General features: G+C 41.9%; 1 protein-coding gene and 1 pseudogene across 3 annotated transcripts in view; one reads left to right on the top strand and one right to left on the bottom strand.

Moving 5' to 3' along the window:
- Positions 1-20579, bottom strand: part of Lyn (LYN proto-oncogene, Src family tyrosine kinase) — a 113545-nt gene that overhangs the window by 54090 nt on the left and 38876 nt on the right. The window lies entirely within an intron of this gene.
- Positions 16473-17296, top strand: Gm11805 (predicted gene 11805; annotated as a pseudogene).

The raw sequence follows: 20579 nt of genomic DNA, 5'->3' as shown, positions 1-20579 counted from the left end.
AACCCCATTTCTCCAATCTGTTGGCTGGAGATCAGATGGAAGAGATTTTCCAGGATGTTAATTAACCCACTGTCTTCTGAGACCACCAGCTCACTGAATAATGTGTGCCTCATGATTCAAATCCTGGCCTCTGCTCCCTAGTTTCTTATGTGGCAGGCAGCAGGAGTGGAACCTGTGTAGCTCGGGACGTTGTCCTGCCCCTACAGGCTTTGGCTAGCTGTGGGGACTTGAGCCTTTACATCTCTTCAACAATCTGGGTGAGAAGTCTCAGAAGGACAGCCACTCCTTTCTCAAACTAGCAAAGTGGCAAGCAGTAGTTCTCAGAACAAAGGGGAAGTGAGCATTTTACTTCAAAACAGACTTTCTTCTTCTTTTCATAGCCTAAGTTTCTGAAATGGAGATTTTCTTGAGTTGATCTGTAAATAAGCATAATTTTGTTCCCCTGTCTATTCTTCACTTTACCCATTCCCAACATTGCTGTCCTACTGACCATGCCTTATGATGATGTCCTATACGTGGTGACAGGAAAGCCCTGTATCCCTGAGCATACAGAAGCTCCAGAGAGTGGGCTTCTCAGATCCCAACAGGACCCCCAGCCCTCCCACCCCTACTGCTAAGTTTGCCATGCTGCTCCTAACACCAAAACAGCACTGCTGCTCCAGGCGGGGTTCAAGACCCATTCTTCCTTTCCTTTCCTTCCTTCTCTCCTCCTCCTTTTTTTTTTTTTTTTTTTTTTTTTGCCAGGTTTTACTCTGTCTTCCAGGCTGGTGTGGAACTCACTCTATCCTCAAGGCTAGCCTTAAACTCACAGTGGCCTGCCATTTCTGGCTCCTGAAAGCTGGGATTACAGGTGAGCAGTCACACCCAGCTAAAGCCTGCAACTGAGAGAAGGCATAGGTGCACCACTGCAGATGGCAAGTTTTGTGCTGACAGACCGTGTGGATCTTTGCTGAGAAGAAGCATCAGAAGGGACGACAGGATGAAACCCTTCTTAGACTCTGCTTTCATGGGAGACAGCATGTGTGGTAAAAAACTCTAGACAGCCCTTTCCAAAACTGCAGTTTAGAAGCAGGGATGGTGGCTCACCTATAATCTCAAAGTTCAAAAGGCCAAGATAGAAAGATAGAGCCTGATCCACAGTGTGCAAATCTGTCTCATAAAAATTAATTATTAATTTTTTTTTACAAAAGTGTCTCTAGAATAGAATTAACACAACAGTTTGTAGAAAACATGGGAGGGGAAGAAGACAAATTAGGTGGGAGAAGTCTAAAATGTGTCCTGTTCTCAAATGCCTGGCCTGAACTTCTCTAGAGAAAAGAAGGCAGAACTACTCCATACTAAAGGGACTAGGGGGTGGGACATAGCTTAGTGTACCCGTGAGGGTCAGGGTTCCATCCTAGCCCTGCAGAAAGAGACTAGAACGACACAAGAACTGCATGTGGACCTTGACCAAATCCAGGGAGGGGACTGAGGGGATACAGTGTGCACAGCCAGAAAAGTCTGGGGGAAGTGTGTCGGTCCCAGAACAATCTTAGGAATGTCTCAGTTTTATAGATTTGATAAAGGTACCTTGGAAATGTAGGATGAGAGGCATGCAGGAGTAAAGGCTAAAGTCTTTGCAATTCCACATCCTTCCCCCACAGTGAGAGGGAGCTGGAGGAGAGAGATGGTATACAGATTCGTGAAAATGAGGACATCTTCAAAAGGACATGCCTTTCTTTTCTGTAGATTTGAAATTTTCAAACAGGTAAATTTGGTAGGTGGCTATTATAAACAGATATATAAAATTCATTGAGAATTTTTGGTTTTTTGTTTGTTTGTTTGTTTGTTTGTTTTCAGATGGTGCTGGTACACGCCTGTAATCCCAGGAGTCAGAAGCAGGTATAGAACCAGGCCAGCCTGGTCTGCAGAGCAAGTTCCAGCACAGCAAGGTTTACACACAGAAACCCTGTATCAAAAAGGGAAACAAGAAGATACAGAACAAAGTGTACTGATTTCAAAATGTTAAAAAATAAGTGGTTTGTCTGTGTGTGTGCACATGCACAGATGCTATAGGAATGCTTGCTGGTCGATGTTATTCCTGTGGCATGCTAAACAGTCTCACCACAGCCCAGTTTTCATTCCAGAAGGAAGCCACCAGAATTCTCTAACTGGACTGACACAGAGATATGGAGAACTCTTTCTGATATAACTTTATGACAAAGATTTGAGTTGGGCTCACAACTAGCAGGGGAACTCTATTCTTCAGGCAATTTGACCTGAGGAAGACCTGGAAAAGAAGTGATGTGTGCTGCCAGTGGAAGACAGACATAAAGTAGAAAGTGGATGAGTGCAGGGTGTCAGATTGTTATTTGCTTGTATTTTGTGATTTCCCCAGCCCATCATTCCCACAATTAACCCAAAACCAAATGTTCATTCTGCTTGGTGGATAGAAAGTGAAAAGAAAGACCAAAGACACCGCAGGGCCTGGACTGAGCCCGCAAGCACAGAGCTCGGGACTGGGCTCCTGCATACAAACCCAACCAGGTCCTGCAGCTCCTTGTGCTGTAGGAAAGAACCAGAAAACCCCCAAAGCAATCGATTCCTGCCAAAACCACCCTGGCTTTGTCACACAGCTCCCCAGAATCTGAGCAGTCCAAGCTGATTTGCACCTCTGACATATTTTACTAAATGTACAATGTGCTAGTGTTTCTTGTTTAATCCCTGAAGAAACTCACCGTCCTCAGCATTATGATGCTCCCTTTATAGAGACCAGAACTGGCTCTGGGAGAAGTTAAAGATTGGCAATTAGCTGCAGCAGGGGAGTGGTTCAGCAGGGCTTGCCCTCTGTATGACCTCAGGCTAGCCTCAGGCTGAGCACCCGTGTGCTTGCCATTTTCCCACATGATAACTGATTGAAATAGGTATTTTACTAAATCACGCAACACTATTTTAGTGTATGTTAATTACACTAAAATAGATCATTTTCATAGGCTGCCTCTAAAAATGTTATACAATGCTTCGCCATAAGGATCGATGAGATTGTTTGGCGGATCCTCAGAAAATTGGACATAGTACTACTGGTAGATCCAACAATACCTCTCCTGGGCATATACCCAGAAGATGTTCAACTGATAATAAGGACACATGCTCCACTATGTTCATAGCAGCCTTATTTATAATAGCCAGAAGCTGGAAAGAACTCAGGTGTCCCTCAACAGAGGAATGGATACAGAAAATGTGGTACATTTACACAATGGAGTACTACTCAGCAATTAAAAACAATGAATTTATGAAATTCTTGGACAAATGGATGTATCTGGAGGATATCATCCTGAGTGAGGTAACCCAATCACAAAAGAAGTCACTTGATATGCACTCACTGATAACTGGATATTATCCCAGAAACCTAGAATACCCAAGATACAACTTCCAAAACACAAGAAAATCAAGAAGGAAGACCAACTAGTAGTACTTCATTCCTACCTAGAATAGGCAATAAAACATCCATGGAAGGAGTTGCAGAGACAAAGTTTGGAGCTAAGACAAAAGGATGGACCATCCAGAGACTGCCCCACCCGGGGGTCCATCCAATAATCAGACACTATTGCATATGCTAGCAAGATTTTGCTGAAAGGACCCTGATATAGCTGTCTCCCGTGAGACTTCGCCAGTGCCTGGCAAATACAGAAGTGGATGCTCATAGTCATCTATATGATGGAACACAGGGCCCCCATTGTAGGAGCTAGAGAAAGTACCCAAGAGCTGAAGGGGTCTGCAACCCTATAGGTGGAAGAACAATATGAACTAATCAGTACCCCTCAGAGCTCATGTTTCTAGCTGCATATGTAGCAGAAGATGGCCTAGTTGGCCAAAATTGGGAAGGGAGGCCCCTTGGTCTAGCAAACTTTATATGCCCCAGTACAAGGGAAAGCCAGAGCCAAGAATTGAAAGTGAGGGGTAGGGGAGCAGGGTGTGGGGAGGGTATAGGGGACTTTTGGGATAGCATTTGAAATGTAAATGAAGAAAATATCTATAAAAAAAAGAATTGATGAGATTAATACAATGAAATCAGAGAGTCAGGCCAGGGAACAGAGGGAAACACAATGTGCCTGCTTTTGCCAGAGGTGACTTATCTGGCCCAGCTGCATGCTCACGTAGGAGATAATTCGACTCACCCTGAGAGAGGAAAGGGACAAGCCTTATTCAGGAAAACTGTGAGTCCCTAGCAAGAATTCTAAGTTTGTACTCAATGGACCTAATTAAATCTGGTAGATGATGCTCTGTGCATTACTTCTTGGTATTATACATTTTTACTTTACACTACATACTATGTAGTCCAGGCTGGCCTTGAACTTGCAATCCTCCTGCCTAAGGTCCCCCAGTGCTGGGATTTTAGGCAAGTACTATGACACACAAGTCTGCCTCATGTCATTTCTAATGGTAAATAGAGGCACATTTAATATGCAGACACTTTATTTAAAATTAATTACATGAGGAGTGGGGGTATTAACTAAAATTGAGAATAGATAAGAATGCTTATAAAAAAGTATACTTTGTATGGCAATTTGAAAATATAATAATTACATAGAGAAGGTCAGAAGGCAAAGGTGCTTGCCCCAAGCCTGACAGCCAAAGTTTCACTTCTGGGACCTACATGGTGAGAGAAGTTCTATATGTATGCTGCAGCATGAAAGCACACAGAATTTTAAAAATGTAATAAAAAGAGTATGTTTTTTAAAAGCAATTCTGAATGCTTTACCTATCTGCTAAAGATAGGTAGTACTTTTCCAGGAAATATTAATTACTAAGTAAAATTCCTACTTAGTGCCTAGCATGAGCTACTTCCCTCTGAGTTATTTGTCAAGAAGGTCCCAGAAGGCCCCCAAAAGGCACAGGCTACAGTCATTGTTCTTGGTTGCCTACCATAGCTACATGTAAAATCCTATTGCTGAGACATCACCCACTTTGGGTGCAAGACATAGAGAAATATATGAGCTGACCTGAAATCTTTCTTTATCCTGGTTAGCTCTCACAGTGCCAGACATTGTTATAAGGGAGAAGAAACATCACTGGCTTATCCAGTGGTGAACCCTGAATGCTACGATTCCAATCTACCAGGTGCTACCACTTGTGCAAAGTGGAATGTAGGCCGTGAGGTAAGGAAGATCCTTCTGCTTCTCAACAGGGAATTTATATCTAGTGCTATAAAAATGGTCAAAAGCCCACATCTTGGGGGTTCATAGGCCCAAGTCAGGGAATGTACTCCTATTGTTTTGCTAACTGGACAAGTTTTCAAACTGTCTTCAAAATATTTATGCTTAGTGCTATTTTCAATCTTGGCCAGAAAAGCTTGTTTTTGCAGAGTGCCTCAGACAATGCTAAGACTGGTGACTAGTCAAAGTGTTGAGACTGAGTGACAGTTGAATGACTTATGCCCTAAACCATAAGGCGATATAGACACCTTATAGGGTGTCTATATCATCCTCTCCACAGCTCAGAACACACCATGGAGGTGGGGGTAGAAAGAATGTCAGAGGTCAAGGATGGCGTGGCCTTCTAGAGACTCCTAGCAGCTGTGGTTACCTGCATAAAATCGAGTTGAGTCAAGAAGACCCATCAATATTTCACAAAGTAGACTCAGTGGGTTCCAAAAGAAAGGAGAGGGCATGAAGGTGGGAGGAAGATCTATTGGCGGTGGGGAGGTGGGGGTGGGGAGTCTGTGGAAAGGAGGAGGAAAGAACCTGGGGGTGGGTAGAATAAGTTACATTGTTTGAAACTGTCAATAAATAAATAAAAGATATTATTAAAATAATAAATCAAAAGTGTGTGTTTTAAAACTCCTTATCATTCAGGGTCTGACACATCCAAAAGACAAGTCTGGATTCCCTGTAAAAGCTCAGCTCTGTGGTCTAGAGACGCAAATGGATAGGCAGCCTTCGCTCACACAGGAGCATATACCAACACCTAAGAACTGGTAGGCTGATGGTGTCTCTCGCTAGAAGACTCTTTCATGAGAACAAGTATAGGTAGTCCTCAGTTAAAAAACAGACTAGTAAATGAATGATTTTCTTTAAACCAAAGACAATATTGTAGAAAACTAGACTGTAACTCCCGGTTATCAGCCTGTATCCTTGGGCTCTATCTGTAATAATGACTAAGGATTGCTGTCTAGAGGATAAGACACCTGTGTCATCTAGACACCTTGGGCTCTGCTTCTGAGATCTCCAGCAATCTTAGAGAACATCAGGATGTTCACAGCAACTTTATTTGTGTTCTAAACAGAAACCAATAGACACCACTAGGGAAATTCACTACATTAGGGCAAACTGGCAATTTTTCCATTGTTCATATTAGTGGAACTTAGACCCCAAATAGGAAATGGGATGTCAATTCCCCCTTGAGAAATCTGTCAGTCTGTGTATGTTATCTCATGTTCATAATCCTAGCACGAGATTGCTGGAGCAAAAAGAGTGCTCTGAGTTTGAGGCCAACCTGGGCTACAGAATGAACCCTGTCAGAAAGAGAGAGCCAGAGAGAGTATGTGTGTGTGTGAGAGAGAGAAAGAGAAAGAGAGAGAGAAAGAGAGAGAGAGAGAGAGAGAGAGAAATGAGATCTGAATATCCTAGATTTTTTTCTTTCTAGTTCTATTATCGTATTCTAGTCTATTCCATTTTACAGTCATGAGTATTATAACCAAATATGATTCTATGAAGAATTTATACAATCCTACAACTTAAAATTTAAAGACAAACCCACTAGAATTTGACCTTTTGTGACTTAAATATTATGCCATTATAAACTAATATAAAACCAACTGTGTTGCTAGCTGCAGTAGCACAGACGTGAAAGCCTTGTACTAGGTAAGGCAGAAAGGTCAAGAGTTTGAGATCAGTTCTCACCTAAGGGCTCCTCAGGAGCCCTGATGTCTGACTTCCTCTTACTTGACCTCGCACTGTAGCAAACACTTGCCTCAATGCAAATGCAGGGGAGGAAACAAGGTTCTAAGGTGTGAAAAAAAAGGGGGGGTGGCCACTCCAACCCCCAGAGAACCCATCCCAGGTCATCCAAGGTCTCAGAACTTGCTTCATCTGGCTTCAAATCTGCATTTGATTTACACCCACCACAGCCTCGGTGCCTGCCTGGACAGGCCTCATTTCTGAGAGTTTCCTGAATTAGCAGAGATGGGAAAAGAAGACAGAAGCCCAAGCAGAGATCTCATCCTTCAAAAGTCAGGTTTAAGTTTGATTCAAGCGTCACTGGCAGGACTCGATCACCACAGTAAGGTCCTATCCTCATCCTCCTTCCATTGTTTCTACCTCACTTTCAGAAATGAAACTTAAGAGGAAGAAAGGCACATACAACCAGCCTATTAGCAGCAGGCCCCACCAGAACAAGCCCTCCGACAGAATGTTCCTAATCCCCACATGAAAGAGACAGCCGTAAAGCATATAGGTCCTCTTCATGTAACCCAGTAATCATTCCAAACGTCTCTGATTTTTTTTCATCCATATCCCAGAAAACCAGGGCTGCCATAGTGGCTGCAGTGTCAGATGGGTGAGTTGGGGCTGTGAAGTAACTGTTGGTATCGCTCTGCTGATGGGGATGCTAAATGGACACCGAGAAAATTTGTGTTTCCTGAGGACTGTCACAGAAGCAAAAAGAGAAGCTCCTGGACAGTGACAAACTCCCTTTCTTAACTGCCTCCCAGCTCCCATGAGACAGGAAGCCAAGAGAAAAAGAGGGGGCTCCTCCTTCAAAGCTAGAGTCTATCCAGATAGGTGACTGGACTTTTGTTTGTCCAGTTGCAACATCAGACTCTCCCTAGGGTTTAAGTGCTGTAGGTGAAGGAAGAGTAGGCTGGAACCATGATGGGCTAGGTTGGGGGTAGAGGAGTGGAGGTGAGCCATAGTGTTGGTAAGGTGAGTGAGGGTGAAAATAGAGGCAGTTGCTACTTACAGAATTGAGAAAGGGAGGAATAGAGGAAAGAGTGTCTGGTTGGGATAGAGCATTCCCACAGCCCACACCCACCATTTCTTGGTTTCATTTGGGTCTTCTAAGACAAGTTTTTACTGTTTAGTCCAGGCTGGCCTCAAATTTTCAATTCCTCTCCCTTAACCAACTCTCTCCTCTCTTTCTCTCTCTCTCTCTCTCTCTCTCTCTCTCTCCCCATCTCTATGTTTCCCTCTCTATGTCTCTGTTTCCTTGTTTGTTTGTTTGTTTTTAGACAGGGTTTCACTATGTAGCTCAGGCTGCCCTGGAGCTCACTCTGTAGACCAGGCTGGATTTGAACTCACAGAGATCTGTCTACCTCTACTTCCTGGTGCTGGGCATGTGCCACCACATCATGCTTCCCTTAATTTCTGAGCACTGGAATTACAGGATTATGCCACACACTGTTTCTATTAGTGGTTAGTAGGGAAAGGGATCAAGAGAGGAATTTGCATAAAGAATATCTACACAGAAAAGAGAGGTAACCCAGTTTCAAGTAGTGCCTGCTTCTTTCCTCACAATGTGGAAAGAATGTCAAGACCAAGACCCGGGGTCTATTTTCATCTCTCCTCACTGAGCTTGTGGAAGTATTTCAGGGGAATCCAGAGGTCCCCAGCATCTACACAACTTCCCCCAAATCAGCAGTACTCAGCAAAATCTCAGCAGCCACTCTATGTCCAAGACCAACTCAGTAAGAGCATAGAACATGCAAAACATGGAGGAATCTGAGACTTCTTCCCCAAACAGTGTGAGAGCCACCAGTGTCAGATTGGCAAGCAACTGAGTCAAATTGAGCAAGTGTCAGATTGAGAATGGGCCTGAAGGACTAGGCTGCTCTCCTACAGAGTTGGAGTCATCTGAAAACAGCCCAGGTCCATTGAAAGACTCCCCTGACAAATTAAGACACTTACCCCACTGTCTGCTACTCAAAGGGCTGAGGAGAGAACACACTCACAAGAAACATTGTTTTTTTTCCTGATGCTAAACTGCAGTGTATAAATTCCTGTAGAGAGCAACACAGAAAACGCAACAGGCTCCAGAATTAGGCAGTGGTGATGGTGTGCATTGTGGGAAATATACTAAAACCTACTGAACAGGAGACTTTACTTTTGTGTATGTGTACGTGTGTGTTGTGTAGATATGTGTGCAGTGCCTTCAGAGGCCAGCAGAGGGGATCAGATACCCTAAAGCTTGAGTTACAGGGAGACATGAGCAGCCCAACATGGATGCTGGCAGCCTCTCTTAATTGCTGGGCCTCAAGAATTTGATACTTCAAATTGACCAGCTTCTCTGTATAGAACTTTCAGAAGGAAACTTGACTTTAAAAATGCCCCCCCCCCCCACCTCAGAGATAAGGAAAAATGGTTCCGCAGTTAAATGTGCTTGGTGCTCATGGGGAGGACTCTGGTTAAATTCCTAATGCCTATGTCAGACAACACACAACCACCTTTAACTGAAGCTCCGGGAGTCCACCCTGGCTTCTGGCATCCAAGATAACTTGTACACATGTGTACAAATCCAACCATGTAACAATAACTGAAAATAATAAAACAAATATATTTTAAATGTCCCTACCTTAAAATGAGATATTGGTTCAGTGAAGCTTATATCTATTTTGTTTTAGTAATTCCAGGGATTTAATTTAAGGCTTCAGGTATGCCAAGAAAATGCTGTAACTCTAGTTTCATCTCCAATCCTCCTTTTCTTGGTGGTGGGAGAGGGCAGGGGTTCCTGCAAGTGTTACAGCCAACAGGGAAACAATCCAGGTGAGGTAAGAATTAAAGCTGGGTTCATCTTGACTTAATTAGCTGCTGCCCGGCCAAAACTTCTGGAGTCTGACTCCAAGTGGTTTATCTTTTACACATTAAAACACAGTAAAACTTTGGAAAAAGAAGTTTCCTCATGATAATTATCACAACACGGTACTTCTCTTTAAAAGAGAGCACCGAGAATGGCTTGGACTGTTTGAGAAACAGTGCTCCGGAGCCTGGGACTGAAGAGGGAGGGTTTGTAATAAATCTGAGGATGGATTCAAATGACTGGAAAACAGTGCTCAAGATTCTGGGGGATTAGGTAAGGGCTGGCCTTGCAGAATAGCAAAGATCAATAGGTATTGACAAATCTATTACCTGTCTTCTGGATGGATATCCCATGACAATTTCTTTCATTGAAGGAAACCGCCTGGGTGTTTAACAGCTCTGATTCTCTGGAACTGTCTGTCAACACGGGAACCATATGTCCCTCTGTACTCTTTACTTATTATTTTGACATAGTGTCTCACTGAGTTGCCCCAGGTGGCCTTGAACTCTGGAATGAAAGGTGGCCGTGAACTTGCAGTTCTCCTGAGTATCTGGTGTTGGTGACAATTCCAGGAATAAGCCGTGTCTGCAGAGATGGACTGACTGACAGAGCTGGAGTGATGTCCAGAGGCTGGAAGGCCGCAGGCCCAGAGGTTTGTCTTATCTCCAGCTTTAGCCCCTGGACCACCTCTGTATCGGAACGAACATCCTTTGACTTACAGGTAGAAACCTTTTGGAATGTATTAACATAGCAGACTACTCACCAACCTGAAAGCTATGGACGTCATCAGATAGCATCTCAGATCTATTGAAAGGCTTGCCACAGCTTGTGCTATCTACCTCTCTGATGTACACAGAGAGGTACAAATTGCCCTTGATTTATGACTTTCTTGGTTTTGTAAAACATCAAAATTTTGAATTTGGGGTAACCTAAATCCATGTTTCTGGGTCATGGTTACTCAAATTTGGCTCTAGAATAAACTTTTATCTTTAGTGTTAGAATGTGTGTGTGTGCGTTTCAGTACTGGTAGTTTGGGGAAAGAGAGTTGTGAGATTGTGACCTTGAACTTGTGATCCTCAGGACTCTACTTTCCAAATGCTAGGATTATATTTTAGCTGGGTACTACCATTTTCAGTTTATTTTTGTCTCCTTTTAATTCCAAAATATTGCAATTGACAAAGATTGTACATGTTCCATGCATTCTTTAAAATTTAGGTTTTTATACCTAAGCCAGATCTTCTCTCTAGAGTAGAGTCTGTCGAATTTGAAATTGTTGTTTTTATTCTGTGTCACAGGCCTCACACAGAGCCATAGATCCAGAACTGTGCAGTTAGCTATGCCGTGGACAGATTACAGGAGCTGATGCTGAGGCAGCTTGAAACTATAGCACATAAATACAGCAACTCGTCTGCCCATCACAACCTTTAACAAATTCCTGGGAGCACTGCTTCACTGGTCGTCTGGAAGGAGTTCAAGAACAAATGTCCAAAAGAAAAAGCTGTCCATCCTGGAGGCCAGAAGGGACACCGAGACATTCATGAGAGGGGTGAGCAAAGGAATAAAGGATAGTGAATAATTCTACATCCAGCTTAAGTGTCACCTACAATGGAATTCACTCTTCTCCAGACTCTTGTTTCTTCAGCTTAAAGTGATTTCTGGGAATGGCAGGAGGCAACAAATGAGCTATGGTCAGATTGGCCAATAGAATGTGGGCCTTTCTTAGCCAGACATGAACAATTCTAGGGATAAATTATTCCTAAGAAAATTCCTGGGGGAGGGGTGAATTACACAATGTTCAGTGTAAAGAATATTTATTGTGGGGGCTATTTCCAATACCATACAGAAATCACTTGCCAGATAACTGCTCACTAGCTATAGAAATGCAGACCAGTTCTTACACTTCATTTTAATAAAAGTCGTTCTTTTAGGATTTTGTTTTATAAGACAACCAGTTCAATGCCTGTATTTTTCAACTATAAGTTTTAGGCACTTTCATATTCGACGCAAGAGAGTTGTCATTATTTTAATAGCTTGAGAATGTTATCTTATCAATTTTAACCAATTTTCAAAAGCTCTTGTCTATTTTTTAATCACTATGTATATGAGTGTGTGTCGTCTGTGTGTAAGGGTGTACATGTGTGTATATGTGACCACAGAGGCCATAGGGAATGGATATTCCTGGAATTTGAATTAAAAGCAGTTTGTGAGCTGCTATGGGTGCTATGTACTGAACTCAGGTCATCTGCTGAAGTGATTCATGCTCTTAACTGCTGGGCCATGTTCTCTTGAATCTTTCTGTGATATTTACTATTGAATGTCTCTTGGGTGGAGGTTAATACAGAGCCCACAACATAGCCCAGACAATGCTTCCCAAGTGTGGGGTCATAGGTGTGCACCACCATATCTGGCTTAGAATCTTCCATTTTTTACAAGTTAATGATTAGCCAGGCGGTGGTGGCGCATGCCTTTAATCCTAGCACTTGGGAAGCAGAGGCAGGTGGATTTCTGAGTTCAAGGCCAGCCTGCTCTACAAAGTGAGTTTCAGGACAGCCAAGGCTACACAGAGAAACCCTGTCTTGAAAACAAAACAAAACAAAACAAAACAAAAACAAAACAAAAAGAAAGACGTTAATGATTACTGGGCCTTCTTAGGGCTTTATTAATAATTCTTAACAGCAATTGTAGTTTAAGTATTCATGTGAGAGCTGCTAATTTCTACGATTACTAGCTTGTTTCTTACTGGATCCAGTCTCACGTTTTGGGACTTGTAATCTTTCTAATGCTCTCACTTTAGGACTGTGTGATTGTACTGTATATGTAGCTGTAGACTTTTGCTTCTTCGTCCTGTTCCTCATTTCACTTTCACTTCCTTCCACATCTCAGGATAGAGCTAACCTTTCACACCAGAAAATTCTTACTATCCTCTCTCTCTCTCTCTCTCTCTCTCTCTCTCTCTCTCTCTCTCTTTCTGTCTGTCTCTGTCTCTCTCTTTCTCTCTCTCTTTCACAGACACACACACACACACACACACACACACACACACACACACACACACACATGGTTTCTTTGGCTGTCTTGGAACTTGCTCTGTAGACCAGGATAGCCTTGATCTCAGAAATCTCCCTGCCTCTGCCTCCCAAGTGCTGGGATTAAATGCGTCTCCTTCTGTAAACCTAAGTTTCAGCATGTGATTTGTGTTGGAAATTTCTGGTTCATTTCCTTCTTTGGTCCAGTTTCCTTCTAATACTTCTAAGTAGAAATTCAAATTTGAATTAAAATTTTATTTTTTTCACTGATAAAATATATATTTTCTGTTGACATGCCCATTTGAAGTTTTGGGCAAAGTACCTTTAAAATGCATCGTTAGGATGTGGGATGCTCAACACAGATAGGACATTTATATCACATTCCTTCCCCAATGCTCAGGGACCTTTATGGAAGATGGAATGGAAAGAATATGAGAGCCAGAGGACAGGAAGCACCAGAGCCAAACTGTGCCTTCTGGATATGATAGGACTACACACTCATGAGTCCACAGTCACTATAGCTGTCTGCTCAAGTCCTACAGAACACCAAGCCAGCCAACCTTGCAATACGGAGATGGGAAGGCTCACAAGCCACCACCTTAACTGAGGAGCTATTGGCAGACAATGGCTTCTGGGGCAGGAAGGATCTTTTATTAAGGATATTCATCCTGTGTCAGCCAAACTTTGTGGGTCCCCTGATGTATGTGTAGCACAACTGAACTCAGTGGATTATTCAAAAGGAAGAAGGAGGTCAGGAAGGTGGGGAGGAGATATGAGAGGAGTTAGGGGAAGAGTGGAGGATGAATATGATCAAAACAACTGGACACATGTGTGAAGTGCTCAATGAATAAAAATCTCTTATGAAGCAGGAGAATGAGGAGGAGGGAGAGGAGCAGCAGCAGCAGCAGCAGAATCAGCAGCAGCAGCCTGGATCCAGCAAGTCCATGTGCTTGTTCAGAAGCTTGATGCTCTGATTTTGATCACTGAAACCCATATAAGTTTTGAGTTTTATCTTTCCAAATTTTATGTGAATATAATATATATATATACATACATATATAGAGAGAGATTATATACACAATACATACATGTATAGCATCTATATTATATATATGTATTATATATACCATATACAAGTTACATAACAATCTATATCTTATATACTATATAGATCACTATATATTTTATATATAGCTAAATGGAAATATATTAAATCTTTAATCAAATAATATGAATGAGAATGTATTTGGTAGTCTGTAGGATGGAACAACTTGGGATGGATGAATGCAGCTGGAGCTGTAGGCCTTGCTGAGAATTTAAAAGAAAACAAAATTCAGTTGTGATGATTTGTTACTAGTTATAAGAAAAATCTCTGGCCACAGTGGCAATGAGCCCAAGCGTGCGCTGGAAAGCTGAGAGGCTCCAGTAGGGAATTTCGGAGGAACCATAGAGAAAACAAGTTGCCAGGCAAAAGCCTCCAGCCTGGAGTGAGCTAAGGAGGAGAGGGAGACTTGGTATAGCTGCAGAAAAGCCGACCAGGGCATAGGCAGAGGACAGCGCATGACAGAGTACAGCTACCAACAGACCTAGCCCAGTTCTGAGTGATGGTCCCAGTCAGTGTGCAGGAAGCAGCCCCTCCCACTTGGCTTACACTGATTGCAGAACTCTGTGTTGCAATCTCACTAAGGAAGACAACAGTGGATTGCCGAAACCAAGTTTTTTTTTTTTTAATTTTTGTTTCTCTTAACAAAAAGGAACAAAATGAAAAGAAGAGTTCACGGAAACATATACACATAGGGAAATGAGCCCCTTGATGGTCCTCAGGGGGAAATTAAAGGCAGGACCAGAATCACACAAACCAAGAAGCACCACTGAGCATCAGGTTTGTTTCCAGACTCAGACGTTATGATCCACAACCCAGGTGTCTACATTTATAAATATACACAACTGTTGATTCTGTCTCACTAAAGTAGTTAAACTATAACATAAAATGGATATAACATGAGATCAGGAAAGAGGGAAACTGAACTCCTGCAACCTGAAAAATGACTTGGGTGTTACTTTGGACAGGCAGGCATTTGCACAGTTGTTAGGTGTAGACAGCATATCTACACAACTCACACTTATCTAGAGGCCAACGCAATGAGGAAAACATGTCTGGGTATAACTACAGTCCAGTGGTGCTTCTCAACCTCTGCAATATTCACAGTTCACGCAGGACAATGACTGGAGAGGAAGCAGTCCTATGCATTGTAGGACCTTCTGTCTGTAGCAAGCTTGGCCTTCACTCACTGGAAGCCTATAGCTCTCCCCGGACCCCACTACCACTTGTGACAGTCACAAATGTCTATTGACACTGCCTAATGTCCTGTGATAAAACCTGCCTGACAGAAAGTTGGCATCTTATTAATGATAGAAACCCTCAAGTATTAATATTTATGTTATAGTCTGGGCAGAACACATACACTCTCCTAGTCCTCAGTGAAACACGGCTTTAATATAGCCAATAGAAGAAACATGACTAGAGGACCTGTCTAAACAGATATCTGACACTCTAACAGTCTTCAAGATAAACAGGCCTGCCGGGCGTGGTGGCGCACGCCTTTATAATCCCAGCACTTGGGAGGCAGAGGCAGGCAGATTTCTGGGTTCGAGGCCAGCCTGGTCTACAAAGTGAGTTCCAGGACAGCCAGGGCTATAAAGAGAAACCCTGTCTCGAAAAACCAAAATAAATAAATAAATATTAAAAAAAAGATAAACAGGGCTATAAAGAGAAATCCTGTCTCGAAAAACCAAAATAAATAAATAAACAAATAAATATTAAAAAAAAGATAAACAGGCCTGATGCCTGCTGAAACAAACCTTGAAACATTCAGTGACAATACTGCCAGCCTACCTGTGGCCTTAAATATAAAGTAGTTCAGGGCTAATGACCTATGGAACAGTATGAGTGACCCAGTGTGCATATGAATGACTCGGAGCACGGCTACGGGCCCCCAAAGCCAAACCAAGATTAGCAACTTGGATTTCGTTTTCACTAAAAGAAACTCATTTAAAATGACATAGTAGACAGAAATAGAATCACACACACATAACCAGCTGGTCTCTGGCAGAGGACTAAAGGTGGTTCAATAAACAGAGGTCAATCTTGTCAACAAACAGTACAGAGCAACAGAACAGCCACACGGAACATCATAACGGGGCTGGCAAAAATAATGACCCAGACTTAACCCTTACTCCAGTCTCAGTCACAGATCTAATGCAAAATGCAAAAACAAGAAGATAACAGAAAAAATACAGAAGAACATGGGTTGGTGCTAAATTTTAATATACAAATTAAAAATAAGATCTACAGAAGGAAAAATTTGAAGTTTATTAAAATTAAAAACTTCTGCTCTGTAAACACCAGTGTTAAGAAAGGGAGGAGCATGCCTTTAATCCTAGCACTAAGAAGGCACCCTCTGGTGGATCGTGGGGACTTCCAGACCAGTCTGGGTTATTTAAAGAGCTCCAGGGTGATTTGGTAAGATCCTATCTCAAAAAAGAAAGATCAAAGAAACAAAGAAAAGAAAGGGAAGGAAGAAAAGTCTTTTTAAAAGTTTTTTCTTTAATAAAACACTGGCAATCAAATTATAAAAGGAAGTCTTAAAAAAATCAATAATAAGAAAACAAGTAAGACTAGCAAACAATACAGTTAGGATGGTTAAAGGTGACCCCAAGAAACCAAAGGGCAAGATGTCTGCTTATGCCTTCTTTGTTCAGACATGCAGGAAAAAACAAAAGAAGAAAAACCCAGAGGTTCCAGTCAATTTTGCGAAGTTTTGCAAGAAGTGCTCTGAGAGGTGGAAGACCATGTCTAGCAAAGAGAAATCCAAGTCTGATGAAATGGTAAAGGCAGACAAAGTAAGCTATGATTGGGAGATGAAAGATTATGGACCAGCCAAAGGAGGCAAGAAGAAGAAGGACCCAAATGCCCCCAAAAGACCTCCATCTGGAATTTTCTTATTCTGCTCTGAATTCTTCCTCAAGATCAAATCCACAAACCCTGGCATCTCCAACGGAGATGTGGCAAAAAAGCTGGGTGAGATGTGGAATAACTTCAGTGACTGTGAAAAGCAGCCTTACATCACCAAGGCAGCAAAGCTGAAGGAGAAGTATGAGAAGGATGTTGCTGACTATAAGTCTAAAGGGAAGTTTGATGGTGCCAAGGGTCCTGCTAAAGTTGCCCGGAAAAAGGTGGAAGAAGAGGAAGAGGAAGAAGAGGAGGAGGAGAAGGAGAAGGAGGAGGAGGAAGATGAATTAAAAACTCTGTCTCCTTGTGAATACCTTGGAGTAGGAGAGAGCTGTGATTGACACATCTCTTATTTGAGTCGTGTCTATTGCCCTTGTTAGGTTTAATAACAAAATTTTATCACGATCATATTTTAGTTTTTCAAAGTGTCAGTGGTTTACATGAAGTGGCCGTGGGTGTCCGGAGCACCGTGAAACTGTATGAAAGTTGTAAATAGTTCCAAACATTTTTAAAATGAAAAGGCACTCTCACATCCTCCTCAGTGCACTTTGCTGTTGGTGTGACAAGGCAATTGAAGATGTTTCTGGCATTTTGTTCTCAACTAGTAAGGTAGTGCTAACTATATGGTTATTGGCTAGAAATCCCGAGTTGTCAACTGTACATATCTATAGTTTGTAAAGAGAACAAAACGACCCAGACAGATTCTTGATGCTCCTTGTTTGGTGTGGAGGCTGTGAGGGGAAGATGCCTTTTGGAGGGGCCGTAGCTCAGGGCATGCACTGTGAGGCTGGACCTGTTGATACTGCGGTGGGCATCCATTTAGCTTCAGGCTGTCTTGTTTTTTTATATAGTGGCATAGCATTCTGCTAACATTCTTAGTTGTGGAAAGTGGGGAGGGTTTGGCTGGCATGAGAAGTGTTTGGAGTTTTTTCTTTAGTTAAGTGCAATAGGTTTTAAACTTTTTAAAGAAACTGTAGAACTCATCGTTGTCAGCAAAGCAAAGAACTACTGCATCAATGGAAGTTCACGAACCCTCTGGACCTAAACGCAATTTGCAACACATTTGTATGTTTAGAATGCTGAAATGTTTTTGAAGTTAAATAAACAGTATTATATTTTAAAAAAAAGAAAGAAAACAAGCAACCCATTTTTTAAAATATATGAAAGACTTTAGCAAACACCTCAAAAAATAAAAAATAAAATAAAATAAAATAAAATAAAATAAAGCTCTCCTGGGGCCAGCAGGGTGCCTCAATGAGCAAAAGCACATGCCTGGAGACTTGAGCTTGAGCTTTGATCCTATGTGATGAAAGGAGAGAACCGATTTCCACAAGTTCTTCTCTAGCCTTCAAGAGCTCCCCTTGCCAATAAAAAGTGTGATTAAAAAGTAAAGAGGCATACAGGTGGCACATAAAAAGATATTCCACATTATGTATTGGGGAACTAAGAATTAGAATAACAGTGAGATATACATACATGTATGAGACTGAAAAGCTCCTAAAATACTAACCCTACTCATTGCCCAGGAGGATAAGGAGCAGCAGGAATTTTCATTCACTGCTGGGGACATAGAGAACAAGCTGGAGACTCTGGGCAACAGTTTTAAGGTTTTTCTTACTGTACAGTCCAACAATCACACTCCTTGATAGTTATGCTAAAGAGCTGAAGAATCGGCACGTGAATGTTAATAGGATCTTTATTCATAATTGACAACAATACAGAAGCAACCAAGATATCCATGGAGGTGCTGTTCCTGCTTATTACTAAGGGAAATTAGCCAATGAGAGACTAGAGATGGCTCCCTAATGTGTGCTCCAACCACAGGATAGTTGGGAAAAGGTAGAGTACAGAGACAGTGAAAATGGTCAGTGTTTATCAAGGACTGGGAGGACAAAGTGCTGAGCAGATGAACTGGGATGTTTTGCTGGCTCCATTTCATGGAGCTTGTGGTGGAGACATGTTATTATGTATTTTTCAAAATCCATAGGATATATAACATGAAAAATGACAATTGTTGTGCTGGGCATGGTGGTGCATGCTTTCAATCATAGCACTTGGGAGGCAGAGGCAGGTGAATCGCTTTGAGTTGGAGGCTAGCCTGGTCTAGAGAGTGAGTTCTGGGAGAGCCAGGGCTATTAGACAGAGAAGCCCTTTGGGGGGAGAGGGAAAACAAAAACAAAAAACGGAAACAACCAAACAACCAAACAAAAGTGACAACTGTGGACTTCCAGGAACATTGCATCAGTAGCGGCCCATCAACAGTAGCAGGCACTGCAGGGATGCTAGAAGCTCTTATGGGAATTTGCTTAGTGGGGAGGAGGATTGGCGTGGGCTGTACAGGGACTCTGTGCTTTCTGCTCAAGTTTCTACAATTCTAAAACTGGCCTTCACTCCACTAATGCTTTTAATGTGTTGTGACAGAATAGGTTCCAATCTGAAAACTTTTACATCAATTTTTAAAGAAATGATTTTTTACAAAGACTATTAACTTTAAGCATTTCTACAAGAAAAGTTCTACAGTTCAGCATGAGCCTCAACACCCAACAGCCTTTGCAATTTCCAAGCTCTCAGGGCTACTCAGCCTGCTCTGAAACCCCTAGGCAGAGTCTAAGGGGTTGGGAAGGAGAGAATGGAAGAAAGGGAGGGACGAAGGAGAATTTCACAGAATCTTCTTGAGACAATTCTCAAATGTCTACACTTTTAGCTTGAGGAAATGCCTGATAAGGGCTGGGAGTGCTATTAATGTTTAATGAGAGTCACTATTCCTAATATGCTCATAGTTGTTTGTAATAAACATACAATTAGACAGGGCTTATAAAAACAATAAAGCAAAGTATGTTTGCTAATGTAGCCTTGAGATTCATATAATCAACAAATTCACATAGTGAACAGGACTTTATCAGCAGTATGTAACTTGGCAGAGCAACTACTATATATGTATATATATATATATATATATATATATATATATATATATATATATATATATATATATAAAATTTTCTGAGACAAAGTTTCTCTGTGTAGTCCTAGCTGTCCTGGAACTCACTCAGAGATCTGCCTGTCTCTGCCACACAAGTACTGAAATTAAAGGCCTGTGCCACCACTGCCTGGTTTATTGTTCTAATATTTTTCAATCTCTCTCTCTCTCTCTCTCTCTCTCTCTCTCTCTCTCTCTCTCTCTCTCTCTGTCCTGTGTGTGTGTGTGTGTGTGTGTGTGTGTGTGTGTGTGTGTGTGTGTGTGTGAATATGAAGTCAGAGGAAGACCTTAGAAACAGAGCCTCATGTTTCTTTTGCTCTGGATCCCAGGCTAGCTGGCATGAGCTTCTGGCCGTTCTCCTGTCTCTGCGTCCAATCTTGATGTAGGAGCACTGGGGTTACAGACAAGGACAAGGATCACTGCATTCGGCTTTACATGGATTCTGGGATCTGAACCCAGGTTCTCCATCTTGTGTGGACACTTTATCCACTAAGCCATCGCCTTGGTCCCTGATATATAAATTATGTGCAAGCTTTCCTTTGACAGATCTAGGAACTACTTTCTAATTAATTTTATCAGGGCTGGGAATGTTCAGTGGTGTTCCACATGCTCAAGGTCCTGGGTTAAATTCCTAACAATAAAAATAATAATAATAAAATAAATTAATGTAATACGCAAAGCATAAAAATTGCTCTTATTTGTGGGGTACTATATATATTGATACATGTTTAAGAATGCTAAAAGAATTATATAATTATATAAAATATTATATTTGTAATTTACAATAATG

Source organism: Mus musculus, chromosome 4 (assembly GCF_000001635.26).
Source record: "Mus musculus strain C57BL/6J chromosome 4, GRCm38.p6 C57BL/6J".
In the NCBI taxonomy this organism is placed as follows: domain Eukaryota; kingdom Metazoa; phylum Chordata; class Mammalia; order Rodentia; family Muridae; genus Mus; species Mus musculus.
The sequence above is the reverse complement of the archived record's forward strand: the minus strand, read 5'-3'. Positions and strand labels throughout refer to the sequence as shown.